Source organism: Vipera berus (assembly GCF_964194415.1).
Source record: "Vipera berus genome assembly, chromosome: 5".
Lineage (NCBI taxonomy): Eukaryota > Metazoa > Chordata > Lepidosauria > Squamata > Viperidae > Vipera > Vipera berus.
In genome coordinates, this window is record NC_138207.1 from 16,942,913 (window position 1) to 16,968,337 (window position 25,425).

Below are 25,425 nucleotides of genomic sequence, written 5' to 3' on the forward strand. Positions count from 1 at the left end.
CTGTTGTATTAAGGGCTTTATGATTATCCTCCCATGCCCACTTATGTGTACACACTACCCCACATCAAGAGCATGATTCTAATTTTGTATATCTCAACAGAATGGATGAAGACAAGAAGATCTGACATGCTCAAAGCTTTCTATTAAGTGTTTTGGCAAATAAGATATTGACACTTATTTTCTCACCCCACCACTGTAGCAGTAAGAGTGTCAGGCACAAAGAACCAGGAACACAGGATGAATTCAAAGCACTGAAGAATTTATTATTGCTACCTACTGGTATATACAAGAATCCGATCAACTAATGGTCCAAGCTAAATTAGGGCTAGATAAAGGCCAGCAGAATTCATGGGTGGCTGGATTTGAGTCTCTTGTGGCTATTACACATCAATTCCAAACTTACGACATGTTTAACCTCACCTTCAGGCTCTGTCTGGTCATCTCCTACAAAGAACTTGTAAGCTTGTAAGCCGCCCTGAGTCTTCGGAGAAGGGCGGGATATAAATGGAATTAAAATAAAAAAATATATGAACACACCATTCCTTTTGTTATTAAGGGAGTGATTTCAATGTGCTGCAATGCTGAGCTACTAAAAACTGTGTGTGGCCATTCCAGCCAGTCAGGGGAACTTTTCCTATGCTAATGGATGCTACGGGGAGAGATTGAGAGTCAATATCATTCTTTGTCTTTCAAACATGTACAGACACACTAAGAAACAAGGACATATATTCATTCTCCAGTAATGTAGGATTGGAGCAGACAAAGATGGCTCTTATGCTACATGTGGCTGTGTTCTTACAGTAAGCTTTACCAGGCACAAAATGTGCACAGTCCCTAGCATTAGTTTTCGACTGTGACTCCAACTAGAGCTAACCCTAACCCTAACCCTAACTTTAACGCTCCTTGAATTTTCGTTGTCAGTGGGATTTTCCCATGTATTTTACTGTGATCCGAAAATCATTCTGAATGAAAAGCTGTTACTGTCTCTTTCCTTCAAATACCTGTAAGAATCTATCCCTAGCATTAGTTTTAGGCCAGGACTCCAAGTAGAGCTAACCTGAACCCTAACTTGAACCCTACTTGAGTTTTCATTGTCAATGGGATTTTCCCCTGTATTTTACTGTGGTCCAAAAATCACTCTGAATGAAAGGTTGTAACCATTGAGGAGTATCTTATTTAATTATTATTTTGTGGCACTCATTCCCCATGCAGTTGATGTGTGAATGACTGTTTTACATAGTAGGTAGACTATTTTTTAGTTTCTTTTTAAGTTTTTTATCTCAGCTTTATTATTTTTTCTAAATATCTCAAAGTGATGAGCATATCCAATACTCCTTCCTCCTTGTACCTAACCCACAACAACAATTTTTTTGGGTGAGTTGGTCTGAAAGTTTCTGGCCAAAAGTCACTGAGGTGGCTTTCATTCCTAAAGTGGGACTTGGACTCTCCTGCTTTCCCACCTGGTTCCTAACTACTAGACTAGACCAAATTGGCTTTGTTGTTATAATAGCATCTGTGTTCTATAAAGAGTGGTGAAGTAGAGGTATGAACTGTGTCACTAATTTTCACCTTTCTCTCCTTCCCACCCTTCCTCTCTTATTATTGCAGCTGTGTATCAGCAACTTTATTTTACTCTTCTTGGTCTGCCTTTTGCTTTAGATTTTTATTTTGGAGTGGGGAACAAAATTTCAGCATTTTTTTTATTTCTGGTCCTGATCACATTCAACCTACTCAATTTTCCCAAAGCCTTCTGGACAATTCAGGTTTTAATCCCATTTCTCCAAGGCCAGCAGGGATAAGCTTTTTGCAGAGATGGAAACTTCAGCACCCAATTTTTTTATTTTTTTATTTTAATTCCATTTATATCCCGCCCTTCTCCGAAGACTCAGGGCGGCTTACAAGCTTAGCAGTAGCCTTCATTCTATGTATATGCCTGCTTATTAGGGCTTTCACACACACCCCAAGCGGCATTATTACAAAGTCAGTTTAATTGCCCCCAACAATCTGGGTCCTCATTTTACCTACCTCGGAAGGATGGAAGGCTGAGTCAACCTTGAGCCTGGTGGGATGCGAACCTGCACTAATTGCAGGCAGCTGGTGTTACTTAAGGAGGCATTAGCCCACTGCTCCACCAAGGCTCTTGCATATCACCTTGCAATAAAGAAAGCAATCAGAAATTATTTGAGGAGCTTAGCTTCTTTGATCAAAGAATTGAGTGGATGGTTGTACAGCAGAGTGAGTGCTTGTGGAAAGTAGCAGTATAATCCAGAAAGGAAGTGTTCCATCATGGTAACCGGATAGATGAGTGGTATGAATAGTGTTCAGCTCTGATTTCCTCTTCCATGTCTACTGTTGTCCCTTAATGCATCCCATTGCTTATAGCTAATGAATGTTCTAATTGGAAAATCATAATTTCTATAACATTTTTAAATCCCTTATTGATTGACTAGTATTTTACTTTTTACCGTATTCCTCCATGTTTTCTTTTCTGTTTCTCCCTTAATTTTTAATAAAAGACAACCCTGCACGCGCCCCCCCATATTAAGGGCTGTCCATTGGTAATATGTGATATTTGTTACTTGGGCACTATTCATACCACTGATGTGTGATAGAATCATAGAATCATAAGTCTGGAGAGGACCTTGAATGTTTTGTAGTCCAATCCCCACTCAAGGTGGGAGATCTTATGCCATCTCAGACAAGTGGCTGTCCAGTCTTTTCTTGAAAACCTCCAGAGATGGAGCACCCTCAACTCCAGGAGGCAAGCAGTTTTATTGATTGATTGTTCTTGCCACTAGGAAAATTATCCATAGCTCCAGGCTGGATCCCTCTTTAATGAGCGTCTACCTATTACTTCTTGTTCTTCCCTCTGTTGCTTTGGAGAATAACTCAAATCTCTTCTTCTCTGTGACAGCCCCTCAAGTACTGGAAGATAACAATCCTGTTGTCTCTAGTTCTTCTCTTTGTTAGGTTAGTCCAGGGGTAGGCAACCTCGGCTCTTTTATGACTCATGGACTTCAATTCCCAGAATTCTTGAGTCAGCAGCTGACTCAGGAATTCTGGGAGTTGAAGTCCATGAGTCATAAAAGAGCCGAGGTTGCCTACCCCATGGTTAGTCCTTCTAAATTTATCACTATCTTTAGTTGTTACCCTGGGCTTGTGATAGACATGATTTCTTTGGAGCTTTATGAAGACAGAAATTGAACTTTCTGATCTTCTCCTAGCCCAAAGTGTTTCTGGAAAACAAAAACAGGTGAGATGAAAACAAAGGAGTCCTCCTTGGGATATTAGTTGGATCATCTTGTAAATCAGTCACATCACTAAATTAAGAGCTGATTCTCTTTTTACTGGTGAAACTTTTTTCCTCCAAGAGTTTAGTTTTGGTTTATGTTAAGAATATGGCTGCTTATGGACCGCAAAAGTTTACGTCTCTCTAATGAGAATACTGCAATACTGCTACTTGTGTTATATCTAATTGCAGAATGTAAAAAATCTGCCGCAAGCACATCAATCTGTTTTGTGTGCTGTTTTCCAAAGGAACTGGAAAGTGGAAACAAATATAGAAGGGAAGATCCTAGCACAGGGGTGTCAAACTGCCGGCCCGCGGGCCCGACACGTCATCCAGAAGCCACGCCCTTCGTTCGTTTCGCCAGGACCTAAAAACCTGGCTATTTGAGCTGGCCGGCCTGGACTGAGGGGTTTTTAAGGTTTTAAATTCAATTTTAAAGTGTTGGGGCTATTAATTTAATTGTATTTTAATCTGTATATTGTATCTTTTTAATTTGCCCTGTAAACTGCCCTGAGTCCTTCAGGAAAAGGGCGGTATATAAATCAAATAAAATTAAATTAAAATTAAATTGCCAGCAATGGCAAAACAGTCCCGATACGTCTCACGATGTCATGTGACGTTGCGAGTTTGACATGTCTGTCCTAACAGGCAGAATTTGGCTGGGAATTATTTTGTACCCAGAAATATTGGTATAATCTGCATAGTGATTCCTCTCTTTTTTGGCCTTGCCTGACCTATTTTTGAAAACTCTTGACTGTTGTTTTTTTTAATGCAGTGATATTGGCCAGATTATCGGTTCAGCATTTGTCTTGGCTCCTCAAATCATGTATGCCGAATTTCATAATAGATCATCCAAGGGTATTTTTGCTTTGCTGGAATAGCTGTAGGTAACTGACATCTCTTCTATTCAAAGGTTGATCTCTGGTTCAGTTGCGTGCCATGTTTTAAAACAGTGGCATGCAACCATCTGTAACATGTTCGTTTTTTCCTTATTGTTCAGCCATTTTCAAATAAGTAAAGAAATCAACATAAAATGCATTTGGGTAAGCCCTAGAGCACAGCTCCCCAACTTTTCCGGGTTGGTGGCCCAAAGAGAAAGGGAAGAGCAGGGAAATGTGTGTGCCTGTGGGCCCACACAGGTGTGTGCACGACAGCGGTGCTAGTGCCTGCACTCATGTGTGAGTGGACCACGCAAACCCGCGTGCACTTGCCAGCGCAAGTGGGGGTTTGTGCGCACTCACCGGCCATTTCCATGGCCAGTGGCCAACAGGCTGTGGCCCAGTACCAGGTTGTGGCCCACAGGTTCAAGACCACTGCATTACAGATTGTGGAATCTATCTGTGGAGCAACTAGGATCCTTACTGAAGGATACTTTGTTTATCTGATGTAGCAAGATTCCAAATGGGTGCCCCAAAGCCTAGATCCAGTTTCTTATTGGATCACTGCAAAAATCATCAGAGCATGGCAGTGAAGGCAAACTTGAGGGGACATGAGTAGAAATTTCTGGGTATTATTCTCACTGATAAAACACTACAGAAGTTGCTTTGTAAAGAAGGTGTCAAGCTCCAAATGACCCTTTGCTGTTCCCTCCATTTTTGCTTTGTAGCTTGCCTATAGACTCAGTGGTGGGAGAGGAGGGAAAGGGTGAGAATCTCACAGGTGTCTGATAATGAGCCGTTGGCTTGTGGGAACCAAGGTCATCGGGGAAATGGTTCCTAAGAAGAGGAGCTTTGTTCTCAAAACAACTGCAAGCCAATTGATTGGACAGTGTGACTGTCAGACGTGGGGGTGGGTGGGAGATTCTTTGCTTTTAACTTTATAGATTTGGGCGCCTTTCTAATTAGGTCTGGTTTTATACTCCAATCAGTGCCGATATGCTGTATTCAATAAATTGGATTGGAATGTCTTATCTGTGCTTACTTTGTTGGGATCATCAGTTGGAACCTTGACACAAGGGCACTTATGGTTTCCTATTTCGTTTTTGTTAAGTGAAAGCCATTCAGCTCTACTATTCCTTTCTGCCAAATATATTGTTTCAGATTTCTGGGTCTTTCTTTCCAGCCCACCTAGACAGTGGCAGAACCTGATCAACTGCAGCTTGGTCTCGAAAAGTGATGGAGGTCTGTCAGCTAGACTGGAAAATGAAATAATAACAACAACAACAACACAAGAAAATAGTGCAAACTATTTTTGTATTACTGCCAAGACAACTAGGTGGTTGTGAAGTCATCTTGAGTTGAGCTCAGTATATTTTTTATCTTCTGGATCTGCTAGCATACTGCAGAAACGTCAGGGCTTGTTGCACAGCATGGGGTCATTGTACACGTCTGGTTGAGCTTAGAGCCTAAGTACATTTTGCAACAGAGCTCTGTGAATTCATCACCATCTGTTTCCATTTCCTACCAGGAACAGCTGTGCCTAGAGTGACAGGCTGATAAACAAAATGGGACCCATAGAGTGAAGGCTTAATGGATTCCCTAATACTGGTTCCTGAAGAAAGACACCCCACGGATATTACTATCTCTAGGAGCTAAATATACTGGGGGTTTTCTAATAGTGCAAATGGCAACTTTGGGAACAGAAAAAATTTCCATTAGGAAAAAACAGGTTACTGGGAGGGCCAGAGAGAGAAACCATTAACCCTTGCAAACCTGAAGAACTCACTTAATCCAGGCCAACTTGTCCTGAAGTTTGGATAGAAGTTTGAAGTCTTTGAGGTACATATTCAAATAATAATGCAGTTTAGTTTCAAGGATTTACTCATTTTGCCTAACAAATTGTCATGGGTATCGCCTTGCAATGAAAAAGCAGTGTGAAACTTACTATCTTTAGGGAATACAGGTGCTCCTTGCTTACCATCTGTAATTGGGACCAGGGACCAGTGGTGGGATTCAGCCAGTTCGGCAGAACCGGTAGCTAATTTTTTGTTGCCCAGGCCTGGAATGGACTTCCGGAAGTGGCATCTACACAAAGAACTGGTTGTTCACATATTTGAATCCCACCACTGCCAGGGACTCTATTGCTAAAAACATCACATGACCACACTGACTTTCAACAGTCACATGATCACCGTTTGTAACTTCCTGCCAGCTTCTTTATTGACTTTACTTTTTGGAAGCCAGCGCTGAAGGTCACAAATGATGATTGGGACACTGTGATGGTCACAATTATGAGGACCTGCTATAAGTCCTCCTTCTTCAGCGACTTTGTAACTTTGAACGCTTGCTGAAGGAATGGACATTAAATGAGAACTACTTGTACAATTCCACTGTTATGGTTTCCTTATTTTGAAAATTTGAGCTGATAGTAGTGACTGTCAGCTCATTGAAAATAGTAGCAAATAGAAGTTATGTTATAGCACAGCTGGGTAGTTAGATCAAGTGGACAGAATGGAGCAGTTGCTAATCCTTTGATTCAGGAGCTCTTTGTAAATTTCTAAAGGTCACCAGGGTCTACTGTAACAGAAGTTTGAGGTCACTCCAGTTGATTCCATTTACTTATGAAAATATTGCTCATTTGTCCTCTTTCTGATTATCTGGCGATGTGCCTCTTTTTACACATAAGTTGTATCCTCAGTTTGAACCACAGTCACTCAACGTAACTAAAGCCCTGGATTCCTCTGTAATAACTCTGTCTGCTGCTGAGAACATGGACAGATACTTTTGTCTCCCCTAGACAAATAGGTTGATTAGTAGAGGTTGTTTTTGTCAATTGAAACCTGATTTCAAAAGAAGTAATGTTAGATAAGACTCCTGAAAATGCTAGGGATGGCTAAGAAAATAAAAAATGGATTATAGTTTCTCAGATGATCATATTTTGAACATTATGCAAAGATATAGTTCTCTTGAGAAGTCCATAATGCTGGGAGTGAAAAAAAGAAAGAAGGAGAGAGAGAGAGAGAGAGAGAGAGAGGGAGAGAGAAGGAGGAGGAGGAGGAGGAAGGAAGGAAGGAAGGAAGGAAGGAAGGAAGGAAGAAGAAAAGAATGGACAACTAGCAACAAGGTAAATAGACTTAATTACAACATCAATGGGTGGAATGTTGGAAAAAACCTAAAAGTCTATTTATATGGTTAGTAAAATCCAATATCTGCTTGATGGCATATAATTGGATTTTAAAAACAACCTTTACTGGCTTGCATTGACCCCTTTTTTCCAACAAAATTCTTTATTTCTGAAAAAGACAAGCATACCCAGAGCTAAAAGTGGTATAATGGATTTTTTATAGAACAAAGTGAATGATTTTTTCATGTTCCCTCTAATTTTTTTGCCACCTGGTAGCACAATTTTGCAGTACTTTGGGTAAAGAAGGCAGCAAAACTGTTGTGTAAAATCTAAAATAAACCTTACGGCGTTACAAATAAAATAAAATTTACCACCACTCCTTTCTAAATTAATAAAAAGTAAATCCCACCCCATGCATATATTTGATACAGTCCCACCCCACCCCCCTTATCTTTGGTTCTCTGCTCACTGAAGCCCTTTGCGTCTCAGAAAACTGGAATGTTTGTTCTTGTTATTGGATTTTTTTATTATTATGACACTATTTTGTACTATGTGTAATGCATGACTCAATGCCAAGGTATTTCTTTGCTATTAAACTTTGTATTTGCGTGCTTGACCTGGAAGTGAGTTCAAGTTCTCTTGTTGGAGTAAGCATCCTGCAGGTGCACAACTTTTCCTGCCCTTGTAAACTTGAACAGAGATTTAATTGCTGCTTTTCATAAGCACCACACAGCAATAATGTAATAGCATTATCCAAGTGTCCTATCCTTTTAATTTGGCAGTGCCATTAACCATCTTGCATTCTTATTGATAGATTTGCTGTGTGGACACTTCTTAACTCATTTTTTTTCTTTTGTGTTCCAACTGGGTTCTTATTTCCAACTGGGTTCTGTGGTCAAATAAGAATATAATGTATAAGTTTATGGTATGTAAGAAGAGGGGACTTTCTGTCAAGAGTGGTTGGGTAGGTAACATTATGGGTGGGACCACAGTGGACATAGTCTGCAGGTAAACAAAGTAGCACTTGGACCCCAAGTCCTATCAGAATATTCTCTGCCAACCCACAGTTTTATCATCTGAAGGAATGTTATTTATTTTGAGTCAGTGAGGGCATACTTGGAAATTTAGAAACCTATTATGGGTGCTTCTTCTTTACTTCCTCTTTTACCTCTTTGGGTGTTGAGGGATATTATGCGTACTCTAACAAAATGACACCTTCAAATGAGCAGTGTCTGATCACAAAAATAAGTATCACAAAGTGGCAGCCAATAACAAACCATCCCATTTAGCAGAAGCAGCAAATAAATTTAATAATAATAATAATAAGGGAAAAAATCTGGATAGTGGAAATGGCACTACCTGGAGATGGCAAAATAGAAGAGAAAGAACTGGAGAAGATAACAAAATACAAAGACCTGCAAATAGAAATAGAACAACTGTGGCAAAAGAAGGCAAAGATAGAACCAATAATAATAGGTGCCTTGGGTGCAATCCCAAAACAATCGGAGCACCATTTGAACACCATCAGCATTGACAAATTCACTATCAGTCAATTGCAAAAGGCAGCTTTACTTAGAACAGCTTACATCTTTTGACGATATCTGTAACATCAAACATCTACACTGCCTATCCCTGGTCCTTGGGAAGGACTCAATAGGTGGGCAAAAATGCCAAATCCTGTCTGCACGATACTGTTATTATAATTATAACAAATCTCAACAAAAATAGTTTAAGCCTTTCTTTAGAATTGATTTCCTGGTCTGGCCCTTGTGCCATTCTTCAAAATAAAGACGTTAGTGGATACTGATATTTGGCTTTTCAGCATGCCAATTTCTCATGCATTTAATTTCCAGTAAAGAGATCTTTAAAATAAATCAAGTTAAGTAGGCACTCTGTAAAGTTGGGAATAATTAATTTCACCCCTTGCAATCTGCTCATTCCTTTGGGATCAACTTTTGAAAGCTTTCTTTAGAGGTCATATAAAAAGAAGTTTCCTCATCCCCCGTGGAATGTATAAAAATCCATCTGGTCCTTTGTTACAGCTCTTTAAGAAGGCTCTAAGATTATTGAATAACTATAGTACATTGTAATTGTTATAGGTTTAATTATCTGCTGGTACTGGACTGAATATTGCTGTAATTAGCAGTCTTTTAGTCTATTGATTTTGTACTTATGCTTTTGCTAATATTACTTTTATGTTAGGAAAGAGTCTGAACTCTGAAATGTGGTGTTAGACATTTTTTTTTAAGTACTATATTGATGCAGGGCCATGTCCCAAAGTTAGAGTTGTAGAAAGTGAAATGAAATGATGACTGTAATAAAAATAAATAACAAATTAGCCCAAAAAAAACAAATACCGTATATACTTGAGTATAAGCCGACTCGAGTATAAGCCGAGACCCCCAATTTCACCCCCAAAAACTGGGAAAAGTTGTTGACTCGAGTATAAGCCGATCCGCCGTTCTGCAAGCCTCCGCCGCCAGCAGAGGCTCGATCCGCCATTTTGCAAGCCTGAATACACAGGAATACCCTGTGTGGCCGCGGCTCTCGGGGAAGCCCTGGCTGTCCGCTTCCTCGCTCCACGCTGCCATTCGGGGCCCGCGCGTTCCCCGGGCAAATCGCGGCGCCCAGCAGGCGAGGAAACACGCCCGCTCCAGTTGCCCCCCCTTCCCTCAGGAGACGCGAAGCAAGTGACCGCCCGGAGCTTACCGAGGACTTGTGCGCGGCCGAGGCTTCGGTGCTTCCAGGATCGCGTGCACCTCTCCCAAGCCGCTGCCGTCCGGAGACCTGCCGAAGTTTGGGGAGGTGCGCGCGCACCTCCCCAAACCTCCCCAAACGTCGGCAGGTCTCCGTTCCTCCTGCCGACGTTTGGGGAGGTTTGGGCGCCTCCCCAAACCTCCCCAGGTCTCCGTTCCTCCGCGCAGACCTGCCGACGTTTGGGGAGGTTTGGGCGCCTCCCCAAACCTCCCCAGGTCTCCGTTCCTCCGCGCAGACCTGCCGACGTTTGGGGAGGTTTGGGCGCCTCCCCAAACCTCCCCATGTCTCCGTTCCTCCTGCCGACGTTTGGGGAGGTTTGGGCACCTCCCCAAACCTCCCTAGGTCTCCGTTCCTCCGCGCAGACCTGCCGACGTTTGGGGAGGTTTGGGCGCCTCCCCAAACCTCCCCAAACGTCGGCAGGTCTCCGTTCCTACTGCCGACGTTTGGGGAGGTTTGGGCGCCTCCCCAAACCTCCCCAAACGTCGGCAGGTCTGCGCGGAGGAACGGAGACCTGGGGAGGTTTGGGGAGGTGCCCAAACCTCCCCAAACGTCAGCAGGAGGAACGGAGACCTGGGGAGGTTTGGGGAGGCGCCCAAACCTCCCCAAACGTCGGCAGGTCTGCGCGGAGGAACGGAGACCTGGGGAGGTTTGGGGAGGCGCCCAAACCTCCCCAAACGTCGGCAGGAGGAACGGAGACCTGGGGAGGTTTGGGGAGGTTTGGGGAGGCGCCCAAACCTCCCCAAACGTCGGCAGGTCTGTGCGGAGGAACGGAGACCTGGGGAGGTTTGGGGAGGTGCCCAAACCTCCCCAAACATCGGCAGGAGGAACGGAGACCTGCCGACGTTTGGGGAGGTTTGGGGAGGCGCCCAAACCTCCCCAAACGTCGGCAGGTCTGCGCGGAGGAACGGAGACCTGGGGAGGTTTGGGGAGGCGCCCAAACCTCCCCAAACGTCGGCAGGTCTGCGCGGAGGAACGGAGACCTGGGGAGGTTTGGGGAGGCGCCCAAACCTCCCCAAACGTCGGCAGGAGGAACGGAGACCTGGGGAGGTTTGGGGAGGCGCCCAAACCTCCCCAAACGTCGGCAGGTCTGCGCGGAGGAACGGAGACCTGGGGAGGTTTGGGGAGGCGCCCAAACCTCCCCAAACGTCGGCAGGAGGAACAGAGACCTGCCGACGTTTGGGGAGGTTTGGGGAGGCGCCCAAACCTCCCCAAACGTCGGCAGGTCTGCGCGGAGGAACGGAGACCTGGGGAGGTTTGGGGAGGTGCCCAAACCTCCCCAAACGTCGGCAGGAGGAACGGAGACCTGGGGAGGTTTGGGGAGGCGCCCAAACCTCCCCAAACGTCGGCAGGTCTGCGGGGAGGAACGGAGACCTGGGGAGGTTTGGGGAGGCGCCCAAACCTCCCCAAATGTCGGCAGGAGGAACGGAGACCTGCCGACGTTTGGGGAGGTTTGGGGAGGCGCCCAAACCTCCCCAAACGTCGGCAGGTCTGCGCGGAGGAACGGAGACCTGGGGAGGTTTGGGGAGGTGCCCAAACCTCCCCAAACGTTGGCAGGAGGAACGGAGACCTGGGGAGGTTTGGGGAGGCGCCCAAACCTCCCCAAACGTCGGCAGGTCTGCGCGGAGGAACGGAGACCTGGGGAGGTTTGGGGAGGCGCCCAAACCTCCCCAAACGTCGGCAGGTCTGTGCGGAGGAACGGAGACCTGGGGAGGTTTGGGGAGGCGCCCAAACCTCCCCAAACGTCGGCAGGAGGAACGGAGATCTGGGGAGGTTTGGGGAGGCGCCCAAACCTCCCCAAACGTCGGCAGGAAGAACGGAGACCTGGGGAGGTTTGGGGAGGCGCCCAAACCTCCCCAAACGTCGGCAGGTCTGCGCGGAGGAACGGAGACCTGGGGAGGTTTGGGGAGGTGCCCAAACCTCCCCAAACGTCGGCAGGAGGAACGGAGACCTGCCGACGTTTGGGGAGGTTTGGGGAGGCGCCCAAACCTCCCCAAACGTCGGCAGGTCTGCGCGGAGGAACGGAGACCTGGGGAGGTTTGGGGAGGCGCCCAAACCTCCCCAAACGTCGGCAGGAGGAACGGAGACCTGCCGAGGTTTGGGGAGGCGCCCAAACCTCCCCAAACGTCGGCAGGTCTCCGTTCCTCCGCGCCCTGCCTGCCTGCTTCTTTCCGCTGCGGAAAGAAGCAGGCAGGCAGGGCGCGGAGGAACGGAGACCTGCCATTTGGGGAGGTTTGGGGAGGTGCGCGCGCACCTCCCCAAACCTCCCCAAACTTCGGCAGGTCTCGGACGGCGGTGGCTTGGGAGAGGTGCGCGCGATCCCGGAAGCACCAAAGCCTCGGCCGCGCACAAGTCCTCGGTAAGTTTTTTTGTTGACTGGAGTATAAGCCGAAGTGGAATTTTTCAGCCCAAAAAGTGGGCTGAAAAATTCGGCTTATACTCAAGTATATACGGTAAGCCTAAAACAAGACAAATGTTAGGTGAGTTTTCCTCCATTTTATGACCTTTCTTGCCACAGTTGTTAAGTGAATTGTTCTAGTTGTTAACTTAGTGTCACGGTTCTTACATGAATCTGGCTTCCTCACTGACTTTGCTTGCCAGCAAAAAGACATCACATGACCCCAGGACGCTGCAACCTTCATAAATATATCTCACTTATCAAGTGTCTGAATTTTGATCACCAGACCACGGGGATAGTAAGTGTGAAAAACGGTCATAAGCCGCCTTTTTCAGTGCCACTGTAACTTCGAGTGGTCAGTAAATGAATAGCTGCAATTTGAAGACTGCCTGCATTGTCTCGCCGTTACTTACAGTTCAGCCTTCTCAGTGGTGTCCCCTTCATTCTGGAATGTTCTCCCTCCTACAGTATTTGAGGTGCAAATTTGTAGGCACTTGTTACAAACTCTTCATGCAACACTTGTATTACTAAATCTGTTTATGAATAAATCTTTTCCCCTTGTATTTTCCTGGCTTTTAGTGTAATGTATTATTTTATACTGCTTTTGTGTACTGTTTGTATTTGGTGTATTGAGGATTGGCAGCACAATATTTTGAGATTTTTTTTAATATCAGGAAGTACGATGCAAATATTTTTGATAAAAAATGAACAAACCTCCCACCTCATTTTGGTCTCCAGCCTCTGGTAATAACATCTTTCATTACATCTGCAGCCCTGGAGGCTAAAAGTTATCTTCCTCACACACCCCCACCCCAAAAAAAAAATTTAAAAAAAATTGCCGCCTTCTGTCTTACAGCTAATGGGGTCATATTTTTCAATCCATTTTGTGAAACAAAGAAGGTGGTGATAGTTTTATGTATTCGACTAAACGTTCTTGTTACGTCAAAATAAATGTAAAGCAATTGATGCAATTTACATTTGCCCTGGAAGGTACCATAGGAAGGAATATTCCCTTGGCTTTTTCAATGTTAAGAAATTGGCTAGATACATCTCCATCCTTAAATTATAGTTATGGTGGAGTTGGCACAATCACAAACTCAGGCTATATACTTTCTGATAACATTCACAACCACTCAGATTAAGGTCTCTTTTAAGCTTCTTGTCATGTTCGAAGCGAGTGCACGATGTTGCCACATTTACTGCTTCTTAGCTTTCCAACACACTGGGGGGGAGGGGAGGGGGAAAATGGAATGCAGACTCCAGACAACAAGAAACCCAACCGTGTGAACCAAGGCTGTTTCAGCAGGTGTTTACCAACCATAGAGACACCTGCTCATAACAAACTTTTGACACCTGATTGGACAATGTGACCTGCAGAATGGTGTGTTTTAATTGTAGTGGTTCGTGTGGGAAATAACCAGAGCTGGTTTTGCTGTCAATCGTGCCGAAATGATTTACTCAATAAAGTTTTGCATAAAGAGATTGGATCATTTCGTTGGTGCTTACTTGGTTGGGTTCATTAGTCGGAACCTTGACGCTTTTAAGAGTTTTGTCTCACAGGAAGTTGTCCTGTACAAGTAGTCATGATTCTTAACCACATTTAGGATCAGATTTTCCATTGCTAAGTGAGACGGTTGTTAACTGAGTTGCTCCTGATTTTACAACCTTTTTGCCACATTTGTTAAGCAAATCGCTGCAGTTGTTAAGTGAATCACATGGTCTTTAAGCAAATCTGGCTTCCTCTGTTGGCTTTCTTGCTGGAAGCCAGGTAGGAAGGTCACACATGGTGACCACATGACCCTGGGATGCTGCAGCCATCATAAATACATGCTAGTTGCCAAGCACCTGCATTTTGGTCATGTGACTTTGGGGATGCTGTAACAGTTGTAAATATGAGGACCAATTGTAAAGTCACTTTTTCAGTGCCATTGCAATTCTGAGCAGTCGCTAAACAAATAGTTGTACATTTAGGTCTACCTGTATTTCATTCCTGTCCAGGATTGGTATAGTTTTTAAAACTTCTTGAGAGCCCTCCCCCCTTCTCATTGCATGACACTTCACATGGTTAGAAGAATTTAGTGCTATCTAAAAGCAAAATCTGAAAGCTTTACAGGCTTACTGTCACATTTGCCATATTAGCTTCTTTGCTTTGTGTTTTTTTTCCTATTTATTCTGTGTTTTGGGGTTAGATATCCTTCATGCTGATTACATTCAGCTGTACTTCTCAGTTACATTTGTTTGTTTGTATTCCACCTTTATTATATTTACAAATAGGTCAAGGCAGTGACAAATCCAACACATCTTCCTCCTCCTATTCTCCCCACAACAACAACCCTCTCAGGTGAATTGGACTGCGAGAGAGTGAACTGGCCCCAAGTTACCCACCTGGATTTCGTGGTAAAGGTGGGACTTGAACTCGCAGACTCTTGCTTTCTAGCCTGGTGCCTTAGTAACTATTAGACCAGGGGTCCACAACCCTCGGTCCATAGACTGATACTAGGCCGCGGCACGCCAGCAACTGGTCCACACAAACAACCAAAGCCCCATCCGCGCGATGCAGTCAGCACACAAAACCACACCTCCTCCGGTCCACGGAAAAACCTCTCCCCATGTAACCAGGCTGGTGCCCCAAAGGGTGGGGACCTCTGTACTAGACCACATAGATATCATGTCTCCCCTCAATCTTTTGTCCAGACTGAATACTCCAAGTCCCTTCAGGGTTGGGACCTCCACTTCTTTTATCTTCTGGGTCTCAGCATCACTACAATTTCTTCTGGATTATAGTTTTGGATGCCTTAAGCATAACGAAATCACAGACATAAAACCCAGAAGCATGTTTTGTCTACAAAGCGAGCCTTACCACAACTGAATTTTCTGCATCTCTGTGTTAACCGCAGGGACTGGAACATGTATTTTAGGAAAGGTAAGAATTCAGCATGTGCAATTTTCTTTTTGCGATCTCATCCATCTGCCACTTTCTCCACCTCTAGCCTTTTTCTCTGGTTATACAAGTGCTTCCATTAGCTTATAAATGTCACTGTCAGTCAGATTTTCAGTGGAGGGCAACCAGCTTATAAATATGCCCCTCTCTGCAGCTCCATGCTGGATTTGCAGTGATTTGGTTGTGTTGATCAGTAGTTTCTGTCACCTGTCAGGTTTTTAACATTAATGGGAATTTCAGTAAAAAGGCAATGACTGTGAACTGAGTCACTTTTTAAGAAAAACAACAACAGTGAAGTGATTAACTTCCATGACCTAATAAAACTAAACAACCCCCCCCCCCAAAAAAAAAGAATTAGTTAAGGGCAGGTAGTCCTCGACAACCAGAACCATTTCTGTTTCTAAGCAAGACGGTAGTTCAAGTGAACTTCGCCCCATTTCACGACCTTCCTGGCCACAGTTGTTAAATGAATTGCTGCAATTGTTAAATTAGTAACATGGTTGTTAAGTAAACCTGGTTTCCCCCTTGACCTTGCTTGTCAGAAGGTCACAAAAATCGATCAGGTGACCTTGGGGGCACTTCAACCATCATAAATAGATGCCAGTTGCCAATTTTGGTGAATTTTGATGCCATGGTCATAGGGAAGCTGTAGAGGTCGTAAGGTTGAAAAATGGTCATAAGTCACTTTTTCCAGTAAACTGTTGTAACGTTGAACAACCACTAAATGAATGGTTGTAAGTCAAGGACTACCTGTAGCTATAATTTAGCACAGTCATATTGACTTCTGGCTATTAACCTATGTTGCAATTATTTGTTAATATTGGAATACATAATGTGCATATATCAGTCCCATTTGAAAATATTTCTCACAGTGTTGTGACTTGCTAACCATACATAAATTGAAGTATTCACCAAATGGTTTCAGTTGGTGTTTTTTTTTACATTTCTGGCAACCTTTCAACTAGTTTATCTATATTTGGTTCTCAGTATTTTAAAATAGCAAGATGGAATGGTTGGCTAGAGAGGGACAGGATGATCTTCCAACCACTTGGATTGATTTAGTAATTTTTCAGAATATTGTTATACATTTCAGGATTGCTTTATAGGTACTACTCAGTAATTTTTAAAGAATACAATATTGTTGGAGGTAATTCAGGAAGGATTGAAACTGAAGGAAACAACATGATATTCCAAGAGTTTACCGAGTATATAATCAAGTGGTTGATTGATATCCTTTCCTTTAAAAACAGCCTGGGGTAATACACAACAGTACAAAACATGTTCATATAATAATTACTCATAATAATTACTACTCTGCATGTGGAACACTAGAATTACAAATGCATCATCTACAATCTCAAGCAATAAACTCCCAGAACTGAATTATCTCATATGCTTAGTGAGCCGATAGCATTTTATTAGTTGAAAATGCAAATTTGGGGATCTTAACGTCCCCTCCACGTTAATACCTAACAGCAATAACAGTGCAGTATTTTCCAAATTATTGGACTTTGCTCATGTAAGAATTTAGAAATACATTGCAGAAATGTATTACAGGTAGTCCTCAACTTGCAACAGTTCATTTAGTGAAAGTTACAACGGCACTACATAAAGTGACTTATGACCATTTCTCACCCGACCGTTGCAGCATCTCCAGAGTCACATGATCAAAATTCAGATGCTTGGCCACTGACTCATATTTATGATGGTTGTAGTGTCCCAGGGTGATGTGATCCCTTTTGCGACCTGACAAGCAAAGTCAATGGGGAAGCCAGATTCACTTAACAACTGTGTTAGTTACTTAACAACCGCAGTGACTCACTTGATAACTGTGGCAAGAAAAGTGGTAAAATGGGGCAAAATTCATTTAACAACTGTCTTGCTCAGCAACAGAAATTCTGGGCTCTGTTGTGGTCATAAATGGACTACCTATACATGTAGTCCTTATTTAACGACCATTTATGTCCACTGATTGGTTACAGTTACAGTGGGGATGAAAATGTAACTTTGCAATCCATCCCCTTGTTTGTGACCTTTGCAAGGAAAGGTAAAGTAAGATGATGAGCACAGTTGCAGTTTCTCTTAGTGACCGCTTTGCTTAAGGACCAACTTGCTGGTTCTGATTATGATTGCTAAACAAGAACTAACTGCATGCCCTAGTGTCAGCTCTGCTATAATGGCAAAATAAGAAATATACAGGATTATTTAAATTCATATTACATAACATATTACAACATACATGCTTCTGGGTGTGCGTGCATACACGCAGACACACTAACATGCTACCTGACAAAGTGACTGATAGGCTTATTTTCTGAAAATTTAATTGCCAGAAGTCTCGAATACTATACTGGAAAATTTGTGTCATCAGAAAAAATGTATTTATTACAGCCCTAAGGCCAGAAACGAACAAGATATCGAATTTAAAAAAGTAATACATACTTCTTGTATATGTATACTTTGTATGTATATGTATATGTATATAAGAGAAAAACAATAAGTATAATGGAATCTAAAAATAATTAAGAATATAGTTACTAAAACAAATCCAAATAAAATACTACTATAAGAAGTTCAATCTTCACAGGTAGGATAGGTTTTTTTTAAATGTTTTATTATACAATGGAGTTTTAGAAAATGATGTAAGTTGCTCAGATTCACCTATGTGTAAATTGGGTAGCTATATAAATTTGGCAAGTAAGTAAGTAATGGTACTTTCTATCGTACAAAGGATAACACAGAACTGGGTGACATGAGAGGTTATTTTCAAGTCTTCTTTGAGAGTAAGAGCATTAAGTAGAAATTGCACGGCCTATCTGGAAATTACTTTAAAACAGGACATATAATATTCTGCCTAGAATCCTTATATAGGGAACAATACCATATGGCCTAGAGTTTCTATTGAAACATCATCACACGGACGTAACCAAAAGTCCATAGGAGTACCCTTAAAATATCTAAGAAGGATTACTGAGGGCATAGTATCCAATCTGTCTAAAGCGAAGGCCTTACTAAATTTTAAAATTGGAATGGGTGATAAATATGTGGTTGAAGGGTCCCTTTTGGGAGGAAATGATAAATGATGGGCTGTGACACCTTTCTTAGCCTTATTTGAAAATCTGTATTCCAGATTCACCGCTTAAGGGCAGTTCTAGCATTATCCAAACCTAATGTGCACAGACCTTCCATAGAGAAACTCAGCAAATGAATTTTATCTAAGGGTTTTTAAGCCATGGTGATTTCAGGCAATTGCTATATACTAATGGGGCCAAACCTATAAGAAGTAGAATTAACGTGTGTGTGTGTATGTATATGTATATATGTATGTGTATGTATATGTGTGTGTATGTGTGTATATATATATATATATGTATATATATATATATATATATATATATATATATATATATATATATATATATATATATATATATATATATATTATGTGGATCCTTGGTTTTTTGGGTTTTTCCCGCGTAGAACTAAAGGTGTAGGCGCAACGTTTCGACGGAATCCCATCCGTCATCATCAGGCTTTAGGAAGAAGGAAGCTAAAGCCTGATGAAGAAGGAAGCTAAAGCCTGATGATGACGGATGGGATTTCGTCGAAACGTTGCGCCTACACCTTTGGTTCTACGCGGGGAAAAACCCGAAAAACCAAGGATCCATATATATATATATATATATATATATATATATATATATATATATATATATATATATATATATATATATATATATATATATATATATATATATATATAAAATGTTAACTATTTAGATTACCTTGCTAGGCCCCAAACATGGGGCAAATCTTTATTTCCTGTTTTCAGCCTATCTTGAAGGCCATCGAACAGGCTGTAGTCACACCGGACAGTTCATATATTTGTGTAAATTACTAACAAAGAATTAAAGGAGACTGAGATGCATTTCTGACTCTTTAGTCTTCATCAGTCAGCCATACCCTTCTGAGATTCGAACCTGGGCTGATTGCACATTAGGCAGTGTTATTTACCTCTTGAGCCACAGGATCTCTCTCGCTCTGTTAGCTTTCTGCAAGGGGAGATATGTTTCAAGTGTTAACTATTTAGATTACCTTGCTAGGCCCCAAACATGGGGCAAATCTTTATTTCCTGTTTTCAGCCTATCTTGAAGGCCTGGGCCTGGGCGGGGCTTGGCTCCAGACGCGCGGCTGCTCCGTCTGCAAATGTGCTCTCAAATGGGTGGGTGGAAGGAAAAGCCCCTTTGGGCTTCAAAAGGGAGGCTTTGCACCATCTGCATCAGACGGGGCTGAATCGGGCTTGTGTCGGACACTTGGCAACTGGCATGTAAGTATTTTCCGGCGTATAAGACGAAAAACCTTGAAAATCTTCTTAAAAGTCGGGGGTCGTCTTATACGCCTGAAAATATGGTAGTCCTAACTGAGGGCTGTCCTCCCATCTCCAGGGCTGAGCTTCAGCTAGGCCATGGGTAGGCAACCTCGGCTCTTTTATGACTCATGGACTTCAACTCCCAGAATTCCTGAGTCAGCATCTGACTCAGGAATTCTGGGAGTTTGAAGTCCATGAGTCATAAAAGAGCCGAGGTTGCCTACTCCTGAGCTAGGCAATCTTCAAGTAGAAGCCAACAACTATGGTTGGCAGGCCAGTGAACAGAATTGAGAAGTGACTAATTCTACATGGAAGCTTTATTATTATTCGGGCAAAATCCCAACTTAAGGAAGAAATTAAAATTGCTTTTTCTGAAGACAAAGCCCCTCTACAGTATGAAGAATTGGCAACTTTTTCTGGCAACTAGCATTTTGAAATAGCTGAAATGTTGTCGATCCTGGTATCTTTCTTCCCCATAGACTTTCCTTTACAGTGCGCGTGCACACACCCCCACACACACATACCCTCCCCCCTGCATAACATCCTAAGAAAAATCTGATAAAAATGCAATATTAAAACAGTATTTTCTTGTGATTCTAATAGTGCACAATCTGTCTGTTTGGTAGATCATTTCTAAGCTATAACAAAAATTTGAAAAAACCTGAAATATTATAGCTCAGTTATGTGACCTTGCTTTAAATAGAAAAAAAAGCTTCTAGCAAAAATAAGTAGGGTGGAGAAATTTGAAAGGAATCATTTTATAATTCTTTTAAGGTTAATCCCCCCTCCCCCCCAAAAAAAAGAGTGTGGAGAAGGAAGAGGGGTTGACACATAACTTCAGTTTGAAAGAAAGAAAAAGCTTGGCAGTACTTTGGTTTAGAATTAAAACTCTCTATCTGCAATTTTTGTGGAAAGAATTTGTATTGAATTGCCCAGAAGATACCTACAGTAATAAATGGGTGTGATAAGGAATAGGTTCAGCCATAATTCTTCAGACATAAAAGATTTTATTTCCTATTCTACAATACACAGATTTCTTTGTCTGTATAACTACTTAGTATTTGAGCATTGGTTTAGCTAAATCTATTGAGTTTTATAAAGTCTCTCTCCATAAAATTCTAAGACTTGCGGTCAAAAGAGGGGGGGAGGGCGGGAAGAGAGAGATATGCATATACACAAGAAACTGAGATACAATACTTATGTTCTTTGCCAGGAGATGAGAAGAATTAAGCATCAAATATAACCTTAAAAAATTCTCTGTTGAATCATATGTTCTAATATGAAGGGACACCATTTTCCTTGGCACATCTAGGTCTTAAGATGCACGGGGAATGGGGTAGAATGCTGGACTAAATCCAAATTGATCTGACTTTCTATTTAAAGTACTACCACTATTCTCCAGAAAGTGATCTCCCAAAGCCATTAGAGCTGTGCCATTTTAAGGATGGAAAACACAATTATACTGGAGTTATAATTATACCCGGTGCAGTGCATTAATAAACTAAATCAGTGTTTCTTAACCTTGGCAGCTTTAAAATGAGTGGACTGCTGCTCCCAAAATTTCCCATCCAATTGTTGGCTGGGAATCCAGGGAGTTGAAGGCCACCCATCTAAAGTCTGCTAAGGTTGAGAAACACTCCAGACAGGCCACGAGAATTTAAAGGTAATCTTCAAGTTACAACAGTTCATTACTAACCATTTGAAGTTACAGCAGCAATGAAAAACTGACTTGGGACTGTTTTTCACACTTAGGACCATTGCAGTATCCCCATGGTCACATGATCAAAATTCAGATGCTTGGGTACTGTTCAAATTTATGATAATTGCAGTGTCCCAGGGTCATATCATCAACCTGACCAGCAAAGTCAGCAGGGAAGCCAGATTCACGTTAACAGTCATGTTACTAACAATGACGGTGCAGCTATTCACTTAACAACTGTGGCAAGAAAGATCATGAAACGGGGCAAATCTTACTTAACAAGTGTCTCGTTTGCCCAGGGCTCAGTTCTGGTCATAAGCCGAGGACCGCCTGTACTTTCTGAGCCAGCTCCAAAAAAGTACAATTGACTGCATCATTCTTTCACAAAGTTTGTTAAAGCATTTGAAAAACTTTACAATTGTTTTTTTTCCTCCTCTTACTTGGTGGCTCTGTACCTGGATTTAAGTCAAAAATCCAAACTGACAGAATTCCTTGGGTTATCAATAGTAGAAGTGGATCTTTCTTTGCCTGGCTTCACAGATTAATCCGCAAAACAGCACAGCTCTGAACCGGCTTTCAAATTCAGCCCAACTAAGGCAGGTCTGTAGAGGTTGATACTGTCAAACCCTCCTGATGAAACAAAGCTCAGGCTTACTATGATCCCAGATAGAACAATAGGCTACATTAATCAAGGGTGGAACAAAGCCCTGGTTTGGTAAGCATGCCAAAACACAAGAATTTACATTCCCCTTGTGTTCTTTGAAGGGACGCGGTGGCTCAGTGGGTTAGGATGCTGAGCTTGTCGATCAGAAGGTCGGCAGTTTGGCGGGTCGAATCCCGAGTGCCGCGTAACAGAGTGAGCACCTGTTACTGGTCCCAGCTTCTGCCCACCTAGCAGTTCGAAAGCACATAAAAATGCAAGTAGAAAAATAGGGACCACTACGGTGGGAAGGTAACAGCGTTCCGTGCGCCTTTGGCGTCTAGTCATGCCGGCCACATGACCAAGGAGACGTCCTCGGACAAGCGCTGGCTCTTCGGCTTTGAAACGGAGATGAGCACCGGCCCCTAGAGTCGGAAACGACTAGCACGCATGTGCGGGGGAACCTTTACCTTTACCTTTACTGTGTTCTTTATGCCTTCTTGGCAATTCCTTGGCACACCCTCTGTTCCCAAAGTGTTCTTAATTTCCTCATTTTCTAAGGAGGGCAGGGGTATTTAAATCATGCTGGGAACTGCATTTAATACTTGCATCTAGGATAGGGTTCATTCTTTTTTCAAGCGTTCCAATTCTGTGTAGTAATCACATTGCTATGGAGGATTTGGAAGAAAGGGAGCCGTGAAGACAACATATGGTGGTGGTCAGGTCTATTGGCTTTCCTGGTTGCCCTAGGGCAGGGGTAGGCAACCTCGGCTCTTTTATGACTTGTGGACTTCAACTCCCAGAATTCCTGAGTCAGGAATTCTGGGAGTTGAAGTCCACGAGTCATTAAAGAGCCGAGGAGGTTGCCTACCCCTGCCCTAGGGCCTAGGCCTTGAGTTGATATGCAACTTTCAAGGGGAATAGTAACTGAGGGACCTAGGAAGCATCTCTACTCTGTCACAATTCCTACCCTCTAGACCAGTGATGGTGAACCTTTTAGAGACCGAGTGCCCAAACTGCAACCCAAAACCCACTTATGTATCGTCGGGTGCCGGGTGGGTGTGGCCCGCTGGGTGGGTGTGGCTGCGGTGGTAACGGCAGACTGGGTGGGACTAAAAAGTTCAATCAATCAATTCCAACTTTGCGAGATCTTTTTTTTCCCCACAAGAAGTTGAAATTGACTGATTGATTGAACCTATTTTTTTTTTGCACAAGGCAGCTGAAGGCCTTGGACTGGGGTGACGGGGCACGTGCCCACAGAGAGGGCTCTGCATGCCACCTGTGGCACGTGTGCCATAGGTTCGCCACCACGGCTCTACACTAATCTTCCTCCAGAGACTCGTGTAATTCCCTCCTTTGTATCATCCAGGTTATTATTAAAGACTCGGCTGTTCTTGTGAAGGCCACGGGAACCAGGGGACTATGGAACCTTCTTTCCTTTTCTTTTACTTGCTTTCATTTTGGTCTGATCTGTCTTGGTTTTGCTCTTGTGGTCAGTTATATTATTTATATGTAGGAGGATTTGTTTTTAATAGTAAGCTGCCCAGAGTCACTTGTAAAATAAATAATAAAACAATTTGGAGATATTTTCTTCAGATAAACCTTTTTATGTGTGTACCTACAGCATGTTTTCAGGAAGCCATGTGGCTTCTTTCATCAGAGTTTTGGGCCAATTGCATAAGTTGGCAAACTTTTTCTGTGACTTCACTGACCGTGGTATTTCTTTTATGCAATGTCACATAATGCTGGATCCCACAAAGAGGGTATGTTATTTTTGCCTAATTTATCAGCTATTTTAATACTTTGAAAAAGCTAAGATATGTGAAGAACAATTTTGTATCTCCCTTATGCCTGCCTTCCTTCCTTCCTTCCTTCCTTCCTTCCTTCCTTCCTTCCTTCCTTCCTTCCTTCCTTCCTTCCTTCCTTCCTTCCTTCCTTCCTTTCTTTCTTTCTTTCTCTTTCTTTCTTTCTTTCTTTCTTTCTTTCTTTCTTTCTTTCTTTCTTTCTTTCTTTCATAAAACAATGTAGTGTATATCTTGCTCAAGCAGGGGGTTGGACTAGAAGATCTTCAAAGTCCTTTCCAACATTGCTGATTGCAATGTATTTAGAGAGTGAGACTTGGGATAACATCCCAGGTAATCCTTGACTTAACAACCATTTGTTTAGTGACTGTTGAAAGTTAAAATGGCACTAAAAAGTGACTTAGGTCCATTTTTCACACTTATGACCATTACAGCATCCCCATGATCAACCCAAAGTTTGATGCTTGGCAGCTGACTCATATTTATGATGGTTGCAGTGTCCTGGCAAGAGGAGTTGTAAAATGAGGCAAAACTCAGTTAACAAACGTAAATTTTGGGCAATATAAATTTTGGGCTCAATTGTGATTGTAAATTGAGGACTACTTGTATTCTTACTTGAATAGTCAAGAAGCCTAATTTTGCTATTCTGTATTATTCAATTAATTAAGCTGGTTTGTGGTGAAAGAGAGTGAGAGCTTATGGGATGGAGAAAGGAAACCCAAACTGGAGAATTCAGGGGTGGGGGGGAAATCTCAAGAGGAGAGCTTCTGGTAAGCTGGAAATTGTAATAGGGTATTTTTTTCCCCAGCAGGCAGCAGAATCTAGTAGCAATAAGACATTTCAGGAAAAGGCAGTGTTGTATAAGGGTCTGCTCTGCTCATTTCGCCATATAAAAGAAATGTAACTTGAATACGGAACATGGAAAATGTGATACAGGTATCGGAACGAGATAGTTGTTAAGTGAGGTTTGCTTCATATTATGAACTTTCTTGCCACAGTTGTTAAGTGAATCACTGCAGTTGTTAAGTTAGTAGCACGGTTGTTAAGTGAAGTGAATCTGGCTTCCCCATTGACTTTGTTTGTCAAAAGTTCGCAAAACCCTGGGAGACTGCAACCGTCACCAATATGAGTCAGTTGCCAAGCATCTGAATTTTGATCACATGAACATGGAGAAGCTGCAACGGTTGTAAGTGTGAAAAACTGTCATGTCACTTTTTTCAGTGCCGTTGTAACTTCGAACGGTCATTAAGCAAACTGTTGCAAGTCACGGCTTACCTGTAGTCCTTAGCGAACAACAGCAATTGGGACTTGGAACAGTTATAAAGTACATTATAATGTTGGTGTATATCTGTCTTTTCAGAACTGTTTCTTATTGTCCTTAACAGCTGGAGGCTTTTTTTACAGTAAATGCACACTGTGCCATTACATTTATTTATCTGATTCATTGACTTGATTGATTTGGCCAACCCTCTTAATTAGCTCTGGGTAGCTCACAACAACCATAACACCAATAAAGAAAACAGTCATAAAA